Source organism: Callorhinus ursinus, unplaced genomic scaffold (genome assembly GCF_003265705.2).
Source record: "Callorhinus ursinus isolate GAN/ISIS: 27379988/994484 unplaced genomic scaffold, GSC_fseal_2.0 scaffold6, whole genome shotgun sequence".
Lineage (NCBI taxonomy): Eukaryota > Metazoa > Chordata > Mammalia > Carnivora > Otariidae > Callorhinus > Callorhinus ursinus.
The window spans coordinates 16,324,317-16,341,383 of NW_027397068.1; positions in this window are offsets into that span (position 1 = coordinate 16,324,317).

A 17,067-nucleotide genomic window follows, 5' to 3' on the forward strand; every position below is an offset into this window, starting at 1 on the left:
TGAATCATTGAACACTACTATATGTTGGCTAACTGAACATTAAAAAAAAAAAAAGAGCCCTCCCTTGCTTCCTCCTAGCTTCCTTACCTTGACCCTGCGACTCCAGCCACACTCGCCTCCATGGTGCTGAGTCTGTTCCGCCTTCAGGGATTTGAACACTCTGCCCCCTTGGCCAGGAGCATTCCTCCCCAATACTACTGTGTTTCTCCTCATTTCCTTCAAGTCTTTCCACAGATATCACTTTATCAGAGACAGCTTCTCTTGACTGCCATCCATGACAGAAATTCCAATAAGCCTTCCATCTATCCTGCTTTAGGGTTCTCTATATCATTAATACATTCAAAGTTCAACTCTTTGTTAATGTTCTATTTATTCCAGTGGAGTAAAAATTACACCATAAGCTGTGTTTCTCTGTTTTTATGGCACCAAGAACGTAACCTGCACAAATTAGGCACTCAGTAAGTATCTGTTGAATGAATTTTAAAAAATGAAATAGGATAATACTTACAACGTATTTGGAAAAGTATCTGGCATATTGTTAGCACTCGATACACATAAATTATTATTTTACTATTAATACTAGTAAATACCCTTCGAGAAAATTGGTGATAATCATCATTATTGCACTCATGGAGGATGTACTATGTTTCAGAAAATGTATTGTTCTAGGTATTAACTCATTTAATTCTTTCAACAACTCTATGAGGCAGGTATTATTATTAATATCACCATTTTACCAAGAGGAAAGCAGACCTTCAGAAATGAAAATAATTTTCGTATTATCTTATATAGTATTTTTTTCTTAAGATTATCTTATAAATACAGTAAAGACGTTTATTTTATATTAAAAATATCAGTTCAGCCATTCATTAGGCTTTTTAAATAATGGGCCTGATGAAAATAAATTCTATTTTAAAAGAAAATGAAATTGCGGTGCCTGGGTGCCTCAGTCAGTTAAACATCTGCCTTCAGCTCAGGTCATGATCTCAGGGTCCTGGGATCGAGTCCCACGTCAGGCTCCCTGCTCAGTGGAGAGCCTGCTTCTCCCTCTCCCTCTGCCTCCTCCCCACTGCTCATGCTCATGCTCATGCTCTGTCTCTCTCTCAAAGAAATAAAATCTTTAAGAAAAAAAAGGAAAGAAAATGAAATGTAAAAACTGAAGTTTTCACGATATTTTATGATTTACAAGGTTTAATAGTCCTAACTGTTCCAGATCAGGCTCTCATGCTACGGTCCATACATCACTAACATTGTAACAGAAGGGTTCTGACACATGCTTTATAATTTCCACCAATCACTGAGGACAGTCCAAAGATTAAACAGGATTCATGTTAGATTACTGCCAGTAATCTAAACACTGCGATCCAATGGTTGTATTCTCAAAGCTGTTCTGGTTTCTATGGAAATTTTTGTAGCTGGGAACAGAGCTGTGTCACTCTTAAGGAGCCTATTTTCTCGTGTGAGAGCACAGGAGCTTCAACTAGGGTTGGAAGACTAAATTCTGAAATTCCTTTATTCCCAATGAAGCCCATTGTTGAGGGCATTCTGAAGGACTTATCACCTGTACAATTAGAAGGAAAGCAGCCAATTCATTTAGTGTTCTTTGGAAAGGGAACAAGTCATCCTCTTCTACCACCAAGAATTCTGCCAGAAGGCCTAAGACTCTGGACAATAGAGGTCAGATCAGTCCCAATCTATCGCTGTGAGGAACATCAGAAAAAAGTTCCTCAGAAACATTTGGAATCATAGAAAATCCTTTCATCCTAAATACACTCTCCTGTAAAACTTCTCAGGAGTGAAGTCCCCAACTGGAAAAATCTGTACAAATTATACATAGATTAGACATTCTGTATATGCATTATATAAAACTGAACTCTCTATTCCCTTTCTATAACCCTCTGAATTTTAACTGAAGGAATTGATTTTTAAATTTTCATTAGTAAGACCAGTTGATTTCACATCTACAGCAACCATTTGAGAGTTATATAAGTTTTAAAAAGTCTTTGAGAATGAATAGCCATAATATATAGTGTGCTTATAAATATTTATATAATACAACAGTATAATATATAGCATTAATAAAACATATAGCTTATTTTATACTAGACACTGTTCTAAGTTCTTTAGAAGCTATAAGTAAACAGTGAGCTGCTTTGGGATTTTGATGTAATTTATTAATTATATCAATAAGAATAACTATTTCCTGGGGTGCCTGGGTGATACAGTTGTTTGGGCCTCCTGCTCTTGTTTTTGGCTCATGTCATGATCTCAGGGTTGTAGGATGGATCCCTGTGTTGGGCTCCATGATTAGCAAGGCATCTGCTGACGTTTCTCTCTCCCTCTCCTTCTACCCCCTCCCCCCTCAATAAATAAATAAATCTTTTTTTTAAAGAATAAATATTTCTTTAAGTTTTTAATTTAAATTCCAGTTAGTTAACATACAGTGTCATATTAGTTTCAGGTGTGCAATATAGTGATTCAACACTTCCATACATCACCCGGTGCTCATCACGACAAGTGCGCTCCTTAATCCCCATCATCTGTTTCACCCACCTCCCCACCCCCATTCCTCTGGTAACCACCAGTTTGTTCTCTATAGTTAAGAGTCTGTTTCTTGGTTTGCCTCTCTCCCTCTTTTTCCCTTTGTTTGTTTCTTTTGTTTCTTTAATTATACATATAAGTAAAATCATATGGTATTTGTCTTTCTCTGTCTTTCTCTGATTTAATTTTGCTTTATGATTGAATAATGCTGACATTGTGGAAAGACACAATCCGTGTGTGTGCCTTCATAGCATGCTTGTGACATTGTATATACATACCACATCTTCTTTATCCATTCATCAGTTGTCACAAGCATGCTATGAAGGCGCACACACGGATTGTGTCTTTCCACAATGTCAGCTTTATTCAATCATAAAGCAAAATTAAATCACAATTCTAAAGCGGGTTCAGGATTCCAAACTCAATGACAAATCACCATGTGATTAAACTTGGCTTCTTACATAGCACACAAAGCAGGACAGAAGACAAGCCACACAACAAACAAGGTAACAGAAGGGTGCAGGAAGTCAACGAATCAAACACAAAGTGAGTCTGTGGGCGAGCAGTTGAGATAAGGCCTCGGTCTGGTCCAGGTCAGCCCTCAGCACTTACTGCTTACAGCACTTAAAAGCAGCAAAGGATCTCGGTTCTGTTTGGAGATCAATCCAGCAGAGCCTTCTGTAGCAGTTGCCTTTTTCAGGTGGTCAGACATAGAGGGGTCAGCTCTGAGGAGTCTGACAGTTTGTTGCCCAAATCCTCCTCCTTTTAAAGGGATTTAATAAGTTTTGGGTCTCTACAGACCTCCTTTCGTTCTGCTCATTATCAGTTCTGGGGCGTCAGCTGATGTTGGTCCCAGCGATATCTCGTAGCTGCAGTACCTTAACTGCTTGTGTCATTGCCTGTCACAGGTCCCTGCTTGATGTGAAAGACTCCATTTTGCTCTCTACACCAGTCAGTGGATATTTGGGCTCTTTCCATAATTTGGCTATTGTTGATAATACTGCTATAAACATTGGAGTGTATGTGCCCCTTCGAATCAGTAATTTTGTGTCCTTTGGGTAAATACCTAGTAGTGTAATTGCTGTATCATAGGGTAGTTCTATTTTTAACTTTTTGAGGAACCTCCATACTGTTTTCCAGAGTGGCTGCATCAGTGTGCATTCCCACAAACAGTGCAGGAGGGTTCCCTTCTCCACATCCTCCCCAACAACTGTGGTTTCCTGTGTTGTTAATTTAGCCATCCTGACAGGTGTGAAGTGGTATCTCATTGTGGTTTTAATTTGTATTTCCCTGATGATGAGTGATGTTGAGCATCTTTTCACCTGTCTTTTGGCCATCTGGATGTCTTCTTTGGAAAAATGTCTATTCATATCTTCTGCCCATTTTTAAACATATTATTCATTTTTTGGTTGTTGAGTTTGATAGGTTCTTTCCATATTTTGGATACTAACCCTTTATCAGATGTGTCATTTATAAATATCTTCTTCCATTTCATAGGTTGCCTTTTAGTTTTGTTGGTTATTTCCTTCATTGTGCAGAAGATTTTATTTTGATGTAGTCCCCATATTTTATTTTTGCTTTTGTTTCTCTTGCCTCAGGAAACATATCTAGAAATAAGTTGCTATGGCTGATGTCAAAGAAGTTACCGCCTGTGTTCTCTTCCAGGCTTTTTATGGTTTCTGGTCTCACATGTAGGCCTTTCATCCATTTTTAATTTCCTTTTATGTACAGTGTAAGAAAGTGGTCCAGTTTCATTTTTTGTATGTTGTGGTCCAGTTTTTCTAATACCATTTGTTGAAGATACTCTTTTCTTCCCCATTGGATAATGTTTCCTGCTTTGTTGAAGATTAATTGACCATATAGCTATGGGTTCATTTCTGGGTTTTCTTTTCTGTTTCATTGATATATGTGTCTATTTTTGTACCAGTACCTCTATTCTGTTTCATTGATATATGTGTCTATTTTTGTACCAGTACCATACTGTTTTGATTACTACAGCTTTATAATATAACTTGAAGTCCAGAATTGTGATGCTTCCAGCTTTGCTTTACTTTTTCAAGATTGCTTTGGCTATTTGGGTTCTACTGTGGTTCCAACAAATTTTAGGATTGTTTGTCCTAACTCTGCAAAAAATGCTATTGGTATTTGGTAGGGATTGCTTTAAATGTAGAATATTTTTTAATGTGTAAAAGTACATTTAAATAATAGCATGTATTATTAAATAATCCACTTAAAGATTTATGTGTTTTGTACTATCATAATAAAATTCTGTGGGTGTGAAATCAATTTTGCCATATTGCCATCATTAGTATATATCTACTATGCCGAATTCTTCTTTTTTTTAGATTTATTTATTTGAAAGACAGAGAGAGAGAGCAGGAGGAGGGGCAGAGAGAAAGGGAGACATTCCCAAGCAAACTCCACACTGAGCACAGAGCCCAGTGCAGGGCTCAATCTCAGGACCCCTGAGATCATGACCTAAGCTGAAATCAAGTGTCAGACACTAAACTGACTGGGCCTCCCAGGCGCCTCTACTATGTCCAATTCTAAGCTAACTACTATTCTGATTGTTTAGTGTGACTTAGATCTATCTTTTACTACTCTTTTATCAGATATTCTGGTAAAGTTCTGGTCAGTTTACAGTTTACAGATGAACAACTCTAGTTTTTACCTTGGTTTTTCCTTAAACTAGCCTCTATATTTTCCTCATAGTTTCACTTTTAATGAATTGTACAAAATAAAACCATCCTTTTTACTATCCTTTTTACTCAATATCATGGCTATGTTGATCATTTTTAGTATGGTCTGTGTTGAATATTTTTCAGGCAAGTATAATCTTTTTTCCCATGTTGCCAAGTATGACAACATATTATGCTTAAATTATTTTTTGATAACTCCTCTAAAATTCTTTATTTTTACATGTGCAGTATTTTATATGAATCATTCATCTGTGAGTTTGAGTTAAAACAATTTCACTATTTGTCCAGGGCCGTACCCTATCCCCCCCCATTAATCTTCTATTTAAATACTAACTAGCTATATTTCTTCTATATTTTCACTTCATATGTTCTAGATTGAACTTCAGTCTGATCTCTATTAAAAGAACGTTTATGAAAAGTAAGATCCCCAAAGACAATAACTTTAGAGAACTTGTCTACTGTTCCAGTGGATTCTGCATATTTTAAAAGCCACAAAATAATATAGTTTTATTGAGAATCCAATGACCATTCAAGAGGGAAAAAGCCGTTTATAGAAATTAACCTAAGGAAAAAATTACACAATTATCCTTAGACTAAAGTAGGTCCATAATCTCTGGTACAGTAAGTAGGATTTCACTCTGCAATAGTAAAACTTTAAAAAATACGTCTACCAATTATTGAAAAATGGATTCCAGTGGCCTGATAAGCAAACAGAATACACGAGGTGGTTGACAACATTTTAATTTTCGTTGGAAGCTAATTGAAATATCCTTATATGTTAGTAAAATAGAAATTCATATCAAATTTTGCATTTTGAGAATCATGGACAAAACAGTGTGTCAATTCATCCCAGTACTTTCTTTGGAGCTATAATTGTAGTTTTTTTTCATCAATCTATTCTCTGTCTGAGATTTCAGTTCTGATTGGTATTGTAGGTACAATTTCTGGATGCTAAAAGACAAAGGAAAATAGATAATATTAGTTAAATGTCTTTTAAGATTTATTAGGGGCACCTGGTGGCTCAGTCAGTTAAGCATCTGCCTTCAGTTCAGGTCATGATCCCCTGGGCCTGGGTTCAGGCCCTCCATCAGGCTTCCTGTTCAGCAGAGAGTTGACTTCTCCCTTTCTCTCTCCTTCTGGCTCTCATGCTCACTCTCTCTCAAATAAATAAATAAAATCTTTTTTAAAAAACGATTCGTTAAATCTCAGGATAACTTCTCAATTAGATATATAAAAGAATCAAGATCTTTAAGGAAATGGCTCTTTAGGAAATCTTTATTGACTACAACATCAGGCAGAACATGGTAATATAAGTCCATGAGAAAAACAAAACACGCTTTCATCAAATGCAGGGAATTTGATGACCTTTATAGTACTTGGATCCTCAACATCTATCATTTTGTTTAAAGATTTTATTTATTTATTTTGAGAGAGAGAATGAGAGAGAGAGAGAGCATGAGAGGGGAGAGGGTCAGAGGGAGAAGCAGACTCTCCGCTAAGCGGGGAGCCTGATGTGGGACTCGATTCCGGGACTCCAGGATCATGACCTGAGCCGAAGGCAGTTGCTTAACCAACGGAGCCACCCAGGCGCCCTCAACATCTATCATTTTTAACCAAATACAAAACTTGCCCCAGAAATGCTGTGGCTAATTCTTTCTCTCAATTTAGAATCATCAACCATAACAACTGAGTGGGATTAGCTGCTAAATTATAGATTGACATTAGATTTAATAAGAGTGTTTATTTTTACCACAGATTAAGAAACATCATTCATGCACACATGGAAATTACAATATAAAGAAATATCATCATGAACAACTAAAATGGAATTTACCATGTGATTCACGGATCCCAAGAAAAATATCTTTCAAATTTGGTAACATTAAAAATGCTAATATTTCAATTCTACAGGCATTTGTTAATGTCCTAAGCATCAGGTCAACAGAAAGATGTGGAAAGCTATAATTTTAGAAGTGGAAAGATGAAAACAAAGATATTATATCATCATATTAAACTCAAGTTATTTATATGGTTAAAGACCATTCTTATTTCTTTATCTTCAAGACAAAGTGTTGACACAATTTTCTTAATTATATTTTTCTTAAAATTTAAATGCTTAGGATATGCTTGGCAGAAAATACGAAATTTACCAATGGAAAATATGGCTTATTTCTTCTGGTTAAATAATAAATCAGTTTTCTGGAAATTTAGTTGGCCATGGTCCAAAAAAACGATTTCAAAGCTAAGATACTGGTTTCCAGCATTGTCAAGAATGTGTTCAAATTTGTCTCTGAGATCAGTAAGGTGTCCTGCCAAGTACTGTTGATCATAAAACTTAAAATTATATTGATCTCTCCTCAATTAGGAGGGTTAAATGTCTTTTAATAAAAAACAAATGGGTGTGTTGAGGTCATAAAATTCTGTGCAAACAATATTCTAAGTCCTATTAACCTCATGCTATCATGGTTAAGAACAGTTTTCAAACATCACATAATGAAATGATTACACTAAGGCAAGTTTCTGAGAGGAAGAGATGATTAAAACACCGAGAATTTACCAGAGCTGCAAGAAGAGAAGTGTTGAGTGGGTCAGTAGACATATTTACTGTTAAAAAAATCTACATAAATGAGCCTAGACAGAGAAAGCATCTGTGAATTTGTTAAATTTGAAAACTCTGAGGAGAATAATAAATATAGCACAGGGAGCATGAAAAAAAAAGTCAGTGAAATTTGGCAGTCTACTGTGCTAAAAGTAGTTGTATGTACAAAAATGGAACCTTATACAGCTGGCTTAAGTATAAAGAACTGAAATGTAGAGCCAAAAACTCTAGTACATTAAGAGACCTTATAGAATATTCAATAAAAAATTTAAGTTTCTATTAATATTAAGGAATGTATTTTAGGCATGTAGTTGAGAAAAGGGAAATAAAGGGGTTTAGAAAAATATGTTAGAATGGACAAAATAATTGATGTAAAACTATTATCAATTTCTTATTAACCATATACCATCACTGAAACACATCTATGTGACCGCTATCTATTCGTCTAGCCACCTTTTAGACAGTGTATTGAAGTTAGTTTAAAATTAGATGCTGCAGATAACAGAAATAATTATTTTTCTGTTCATCAGAGGAAACATATCTTGTGATGAGGATGGGGCAATTGTTTCTAAAATTGGTTATAAATCTATTCATTTACTAGCTTTTTAATTATTTTAAATTAACTTATTGCAGCATTTTAATGAGTTGCAGAGTTTTACATTCCATCTGGTACACAGGTCACTGTTGAATTATAAATTTTTAAAACTTATCTCCAAACTACTACCATTTTAAATCACTGTCCTAATTATCTCTGCAGCAGCAAACATGTTAAGAGAGAATTGTACTCCTTGAGCTTGTAACTGTCAGAGACTTGCTCTTACCATGCTGGTGGAAGCTGGGATGGGACATAATCAGGGATGGCTTAACTCCTACTTTGACACTATTGTGAAGACAAGATGTTCATTAGGGTCCACTTGAACCCAAGAGGTTCTCTTACATGATTTCTGTGCCATGGTAAATTTGGGAGTAAATTCAGTCATTAGTCATTCATTCACCTACTCATTCACTACTTCAAAAATATTTATTGTCTACTATCGTCTGAGATTGTGCTAGGTGTTGGGGATATAGCAGTTACTAGACAATACAGGGCCCTGCACTCTTCATTTGAGAATAACTGAAAGAGGAATTCTTCTTATTAATTTTTTAAAAATGACTACATTTAATAAATCATTAAGTTACAGCCACACAATGATTCACAGATGTTTCCAAGAAAGCAGTACATTATATACTGGAGTTTTACAATTATTTCTCCTTCTTAAGGAGAAATTGCAAGCCTAAGAGGTTCTCACTGTTTTATTCCATTTATTATCTATCCTCCTGCTCTTGGTCTTCCATCTTCTGAGGTTGGTTAGTCCTTATTGATACCTAAGTTGATCACAGTCTCAGAGGGCCCCCATCCTCATTTCAAGAGGGACTGCCAACTCCATCTAAATAAGTGTCCTAGAATGATATTTCCATCATCTCTAGGGTGTGCTAACCTTACCATAGAACCTCATGATTGCATTTGTGTTTTCTCTATAGTTCTTTGTCTTTCTCATTCTCTGTACACCTCATGCACTGGGAGGTACACATGGGGATGCTTCCACTGCTGCCTTTCTCCCATCCCAGGATATTTGACTGCCTCCCTTCCCTGAATCCACTCTTTGCCCTCACCACATACGGTCTATAATACTGTGTTGTCCAGGCTTTTTTTTTTTTCCTCTATATGTCAATTTTAACTTTCTGACTTTGGGCATGGAAAAAGAAGTTATTTATCCACTTCTCAGTAAATCCCATTATTTTAGGTGAAAATATTATCTATGTCCTGCTGAAAGAAAGAAAGGACTCTAAGAAACTGTGAAATATTTTTTTAAGTACAATTCTTTTCCTTTTACAAATGTTCATTGATGGACAACTGTATTGTGAATCTCACTACAAGCTGTAAATATAGTGACCCACTTAGCACAATGACACTTTTGGCCTTTGCATAATGGCACACTTCTTTGTATGTGGCCCAATTATTGATGGCCACACTAATGTCTCTCTTTAGACCCAGCTGGAAAATTTGGCTGTCATGATTTCTTTAGAATTAACATTTCCAAAAATAAAGATGTCTGAATATTACCGAAACCACTCAAGGTTTCCTTTTCCTCCTGACTTTCCTATTTCTAACATCATCTACTTAAATAGGCTAAAAAAAAAAAAAAAAACTTTGAGTCCCTTCCTTTCATTAGTGTTCATCTGTCTTTAAACTTCTAACATCCTTTGGGTTTTCGGTTTCACCTACCCAAATGTTTCCTATTCTTTATTCTAAATGCAGTTTCCCTAGTAGATTTCCTCATTAACTTTATTTTTTTAATTTCTGTTTTATTTTATTTAATGTTTAAATTTTTTACTTAAATTGTAGTTAGTTGACATATAGTGTTAGTTTCAGGAGTAGAATTTCGTGATTCATCACTTCCATATAACACCCAGTGCTCATGACAACGAGTGCCCTCCTTAATATCTTAAAGACTCCTCCAAAAAAATTGCTAGAACTGATAACATGAATTCAGCAAAGTCACAGGATACAAAATCAATATACAGAAATCTGTTGCATTTCTATATGCCAATAATGAAGCAGCAGAAAGAGAAATCAAGGCATCGATCCCATTTACAACTGCACCAAAAACCATGAGATACCTAAATAAACCTAACCAAAGAGGTATAAGATCCATATTCTGAAAACTATAGAATTCCTTATGAAAGAAATTGAAGAGGACACAAAGAAATGGAAAAGCATTCCATGTTTAAAGATTGTAAGAAAAAATACTGTGACAATGTCTATACTACCCAAAGCAATCTACACATTTAATGTAATCCCTATCAAAATACTACCAGCATTTTTCACAGAATTAGAACAAACAGTCCTAAAATCTATATGGAACCACAAAAGACCCTGAATAGCCAAAGCAATCTTGAAAAGGAAAAGCAAAGCTAGAGGCATCACAATACCAGACTTCACACTATACTACAAAGCTGTAGTTATCAAGACAGTATGGTACTGGCACAAAAACAGACACATAGATCAATGGAACAGAATAGACAACGCAGAAATGGACCCACAACTATATGGCCAACTAATCTTCCACAAAACAGGAAAGAATATCCAGTGGAAAAAAGGACAGTCTCTTTAAAAAATGGTGTTGGGAAAACTGGACAGCCACGTGCAGAAGAATGAAACTGAACCACTTTCTTATACCATACACAAAAAATAAATTCAAAATGGATGAAAGACCTAAATGTGAGACAGAAAACCATCAAAATCCTAGGGGACAATACAGGCAGCAACGTCTTTGATATCAGCCATAGCAACTTCTTACTAGAACACGTCTCCAAAGGTAAGGGAAAAAAAAGCAAAACTGAACTATTGGGACTTCATCAAGAAAAAGCCTCTGCACAGTGAAGGAAACAATCAACAAAACTAAAAGGCAACTTATGGAATGGGAGAAGATATTTGCAAATGATATATCTGATAAAGGATTAGTATACAAAATCCATAAAGAACTTCTCAAACTCAACACCCCAAAAACAAATAATCCAGTTAAGAAATGGGCGGAAGACATGAATAGACATTTTTCCAAAGAAGACATCCAGATGGCTAACTGACACATGAAAAGATGCAAACATCTTCATCATCAGGGAAATACAAATCAAAACTAGAATGAGATACCTCCTCATTAATTTTAACTGAGAGTATTTTACTCTCTCATCAGATCTTAACATCTCCATTCACCCTTATTTTTGCAGCCACATCACCAAACATTCTGCTTTCATATGTCATTCTGATTTTAAAAAGCCTTCAAAATCTCCCCAATGTTTAGAAAATAAGGCCCACATTCCAGTCTTACTCCTTATTTGTTTTTGTTCATGTACCTTATTCTCCAGAGTATATCCTCTTCCCTGAATATTATTTATACTTCTCTTATCTGTTCCTTATAATAAAATAGAACTTTACTTGTAGAATGTTCTCCCAGGCTTTCCACTGCCATACCCCTTCTCTGAACTTTATGTCCAAATTTTGCCCATTGTTCAAATCACAATTAAAATATCAGTCTATGATCCTACATGCAAGATCCAATTGACTCCCTTTGCCTGTCTTTCTCCATTTTATTATGTTAGTTTGTTTGTGTGATTTATTTTGCTTTGCTTTTTTTGTTATGATTTACATTATTTCTTATCCAACGTGTGTTGCGGAAAATATTTTTTTTTCTCCTGGAAATCAATCGTACCTTGAGAGAAATGACTGCGTTACCTTATTTAATGAAAAGAAACTGAGTTTTATAGCCAGATAGGCCTAGCCTTTCTGTCATCCAAGAGACTTGAAGTGATTTGGTCAAGGTAAAGACTAGACTCTTACATGTATAAGCAATTCCAACCTCAAGGTGAGGAAGTTGGTTTATCAGTAACAGAAAAATTAAACATAATCTATGAGAGTGGAGATGAGACTCTTACAATGTCTAGGTGTCTTCCATGATTACAAGCCTAGAAACCTAAAGGGTAGGATGTCAGCATTCTGGGGGCCCTGTAGTCTCTTCATTATCCTTGCTTTTTGACTCATCCTGCTCTGTGAAATCACCCATGTCTTGCTAATGAGCTACTTTGAAGTCTTTTCCGGATCAGAGACTTCCACCAGCCTTTTTCACCTAGAGATGTTCACAATCACCTCTCTGATTTGGGTAGGAAAAGATTGTCCACCCAACATTCAACCAAGGCATTTCTCAATGGCAAGCTCCTCAAAATTGAAATAAAAAATCTTACTTTCTCCTCTATTGTTTAATCGTTCCTACAAGAGACAAGATTATAAATATACACATATTTATATTATAATGTATAATAATATATTTTGTATATATATAATTAGAAAAATATTGACAGTGACCCCTAAGTTTTAGAAAGGTAATATTTGCCACAATAGGCTCAAAAGATACAAAGGGAGAAGAGGGTGAGGGCTGGTGCTTGTGCATGGCCTCTGCTCTGCAGCAGTTAGGACCTGGGGGATGTGCTCAGGCTACCAACAGTGAGGCCCTGCCTTATAGTAGAAAGCCAGGAGAGAGGTATCCAAATCCTTAGAAACCTTTGGCTGCACCACCCAGAAACTCCAGCATAAATACGTTATGTAGTAGGAAATAAAACTTTTGAGCTTTTGGGAAATCACAGCTCCTAGAAATAAAATCCTAGGGATAGTCCATGGAATCGTTTCTTAATATAACATTATACATAGTTTTCATTGCCATGGCTATGTATCACAAGGTCATATCCACACCAAGAGGAGATGGCATAAATGTGTAAATAGCGGAAGGCAGGGATCATTAAGGCCACCTTAGTAAATGTTTACCACAATGTTTGACTTAAAAAGATGTAATTGTTTAAGTGTAGAGTTAAGTCTAGAAGCTAGAGCCACAACATAACTTGTGGAAATTACCCTCAAAAGTGATTGTCAAAGTGAAATAACTGGCTCAGTTCAACAATGAGCATAGAAAAAGACAGAAGAAATAACACCAAGAAATGCTTGTAACTAGAGAGGAGAAAGGAGAACTAGTGAAGAATTATTGGGGAAGAGTGTCCAGAGGATTTAGAAAGAAGCCTGGCTGAGAGCAAAGAGACTTTGCAAGCAGACAGGCATGAATACAATCAGAGCCCCTCTTTTCACCTAGTGGCAGTATGATTTTGAGGAAGTTATTTATCAGTTCTGAGCTATCATTCTTTTACAGAAATGAGGTAACTACTTTTGTCTGGAATAAATGTGGAATAAATAAAAAATTGAATGACTGTGTATGTATATATGCTTGGCACAGTGAATATGCAAAAAATGGTAGCTATTAGGGACTAAAGCCAGTTACAGTATCATGAAGGCTATAATCCTTAAATATAAGGTAAGCTTGAAATGTAATGGTACATCAAAATGGGAATTATTTATCATAACTCTGTTTCTGTTATCTCTTTTCAATCTGAAATTGAAAGGCATAAAACAGAATTAGGTAATTTTAGGCTTCCTAACCTCCTAGGCCCCCAACCTGCTTTACTAAAAAATCAGAAACAGTTCCTATGTTATGGGCTAACTTTATAGCTGAACTTAGTATGTAACAACTGCTTAGAACATTCTTGCTTTACTACCACAAATGGTAAGAAAGGCTCTTGCTTGGGTAATATCAAGTACACAGCCCAGTGGTGGGTATTTCAAGTCAAGGCTAATTTGCAATGGCACCGCTGTACAGCTATCTTCCTGGCAACACCGGAAGTTCAAGGTAGCCAGAGTGGTTGTACCTACAGTTAAATTTTACCAGGCCATGAGTGTGTAAACTCCTATGGGAGGCTTCAACTACATTAAAAGATCCAGACCTCACTATTATTTGTGAGCAAATTTTTAAGCTGCAATAGAAGAGTACTTTACCACTGATACATAATACAGTTTAGTTTTTAAAGATGCTTCATTTTAATGATTTCTTATGGCACAAAATTTATAAGAAACTAAAACTAAAAACTTGTCCATAAATCTAGAAATCTAGAAATCCGGAGATAATGCATTCAAAAATTTGGCTTATAGACAGGTTTCAAATCTTATTGATAAATAAATACATATGTGTATATATATAAATACATATACATGTTTAAAATGTAAAAAAGAAATTTTAGACATACATCATACTTTACATGTTCCTAAATATGTTATTTTTTCAAATTAATACTATCCCATACATATGGTATACCTCATTAAATGTCCTTGAAAACATGATTTTAATTATTATATGATAATTCTGTTTGTATAATTATGACAAACAATTTTCCATTTTGGCAACTTAGACATCATATTTGTATTTTGTTTACATATTACAGTAATACTGTGAAAAACATATCAAATATATGTGTACACACACACATAGTTGTGGCTATCACTGATGTTTTATGTTATTTATGACAAATTTATTTAATTTATTATTTATATATCCTTGACTCGGCAATTTTTATATTTATGATGTTTGATGTCCAAATGCAAATATATTTCTACTCACGTACTAGCTCTTGATTTGTTTCAGAAGATGTGCTTTGGAGGTAGAAATGTAGAAATTTGTATTTGCTTAAAATCTTATTTTTATTATTTCTTATTTATTGCTATTAAAGGGCCTTATTTCCATAGGCCTCTGTGGAATTCTCTCCTGTGTTTTATCTCTAATTCCTCTCCTTAAAGACCAGTGCTGTCATTTCATGCGAGTTAATGGAGAGCTCCATCCTGTGGCCACTTCTCAGGCAATTCAATCCTCCAAAACCAGACACAGCACAGCTCTCACATCTAATCAGTTTTGAAAGCCTATTGATTACTCTCTCCAAAGATCCCCTTGCATCTGCTGCCTCATTTCCAGACCCTGTGGCTCCACACTAATTCTGTCCTTATCATCACACCTCTGAACCACCACAATAATTCCTTAACTCTTTAACTCTCCAACATGGCCCCATGGCATAAATTGCAAAGATGAACACTCAGTGTCTCTCAACATACTGCCCTCCATGATCCTTCCTCTCTAGCCAATCAGGTATACTCAATAATCCTGCAATCACCTTGAAATCACCTCTAAACCTTTCCCCAAGCTACATCTCCAGGCTTTTCATCTCCTTTCCTTTCCCCAACCCCTCTTTTTTAGAAACCCACTTAGACCTCAAGCCTCATATAAATCTCCTTCCACTTCTCCCTAAGCTTAAAGGGCTCTGTCTCCTCTCTGAATTTCTATTAATTTTTGTGGGCTCTTCAATTTCCTTGGTCTTTCTGTCTCCTTGTTTCTTTATTTGTAAAATGGGTATAATGTCATCAACATACCTCACAGAATTAATATAAAGATTGGATGATGGGATCTGTGCTTAGAAGTGCTTAAGCATTGGGCATCTGGGTGGCTCATTCAGTTGGGCATCTGCCTTCAACTCGGGTCATGATCCCAGGCTCCTGAGATTGAGTCCCACATCAGGCTCCCTGCTGGGTGGGGAACCTGTTTCTCCCTCTGCCTCTCCCCCTGCTTGTGCTCTCTCTCTCTTTCTCTCAAATGAATAAACTCTTAAAAAGAAAAAAAAAAGAAAAAGTGCTTAAGCATATCTGGACATTGTAAGTGCTCAGTAAATTTATTTTTGCTATTATAATGAAGTGGATGAATATTATAATGATGTTGTATTGACTCATTAATTATATTTTCTGTTGGCCTATATCACTACTACCCAAGTAGAAGAAAATTTCTTGCAGAATAGACTGTCATCCTATTTGCTTCTTATATCTTGCATAGAGTAGATGTCTCATTACTACTTATTTTTTAAAGATTTTATTTATTTATTTATTTATTTTATTTATTTAAGAGAAAGGGAAAGAGAGACCCCGAGTTGGGGGGAGGGGCAGTGGGAGAGGAAGAAGCAGTCTCTGCACTGAGCAGGGAGTCTGAGGTAGGGCTCAGTGGATCCCAGGACTCTGGGATCATGACCTGAGCTGATTCAGCCACCCAGGCAGCCTTCATTACTACTTATTGATTGATGTATTCCTTCAAGCACAATTAAGCTGAGTAGTGGTACAGGTGTCAACATTCCCTTTATAGGATTGGCAACACTTCAGGAAAATTCCACAACTATGAAGAAAAAAAAATGCTAGTCTGTCTGAATGAATCTGAGTAGATTTTTATTGCAAGAAAACTTGTCAACCTCATGATAAAATAATTTTGATTAACACATAAAAAACAGAAAAAAGCATGTCTTAGTTTGGGTTGCTATAACAAATGACCATAGATTGGACAATTCAAAAGTTGTTTATTTCTCACAGTTCTAGAAGCTTGGAAGTCTGAGATCATGCTGTCTGCATAGTTAGGTTCTGGTGAGAGCCTTTTTCTGGGTTACAGAGGGCTGACTTCCCTTTGTCTCCTCACATAGCAGAAAAATAACTAGTTAGCTCTCTGGTCTCTTCTAATAAGGGCATTAATTCCATTCACGAGGACCCCATTCTCATGACCTAATTACGTCCCAATGGCTGCACTTTCAAATACCATTACTTTGGGATTTGGGTTCAGCATTCAACACTCCAAATTCAACATTAACTTTCAGAATTTTGAGGAGACACAAACATTCAGTCTATCTCAAGCCTTTCTGCACAGCACATCTTCACACTTGCCCTCAAGGTTTAAGCTCTCCTAACACAACCATTTGCCTTGACAGGAAGTGGGGAGACCATCAGAGAGGTCAGGG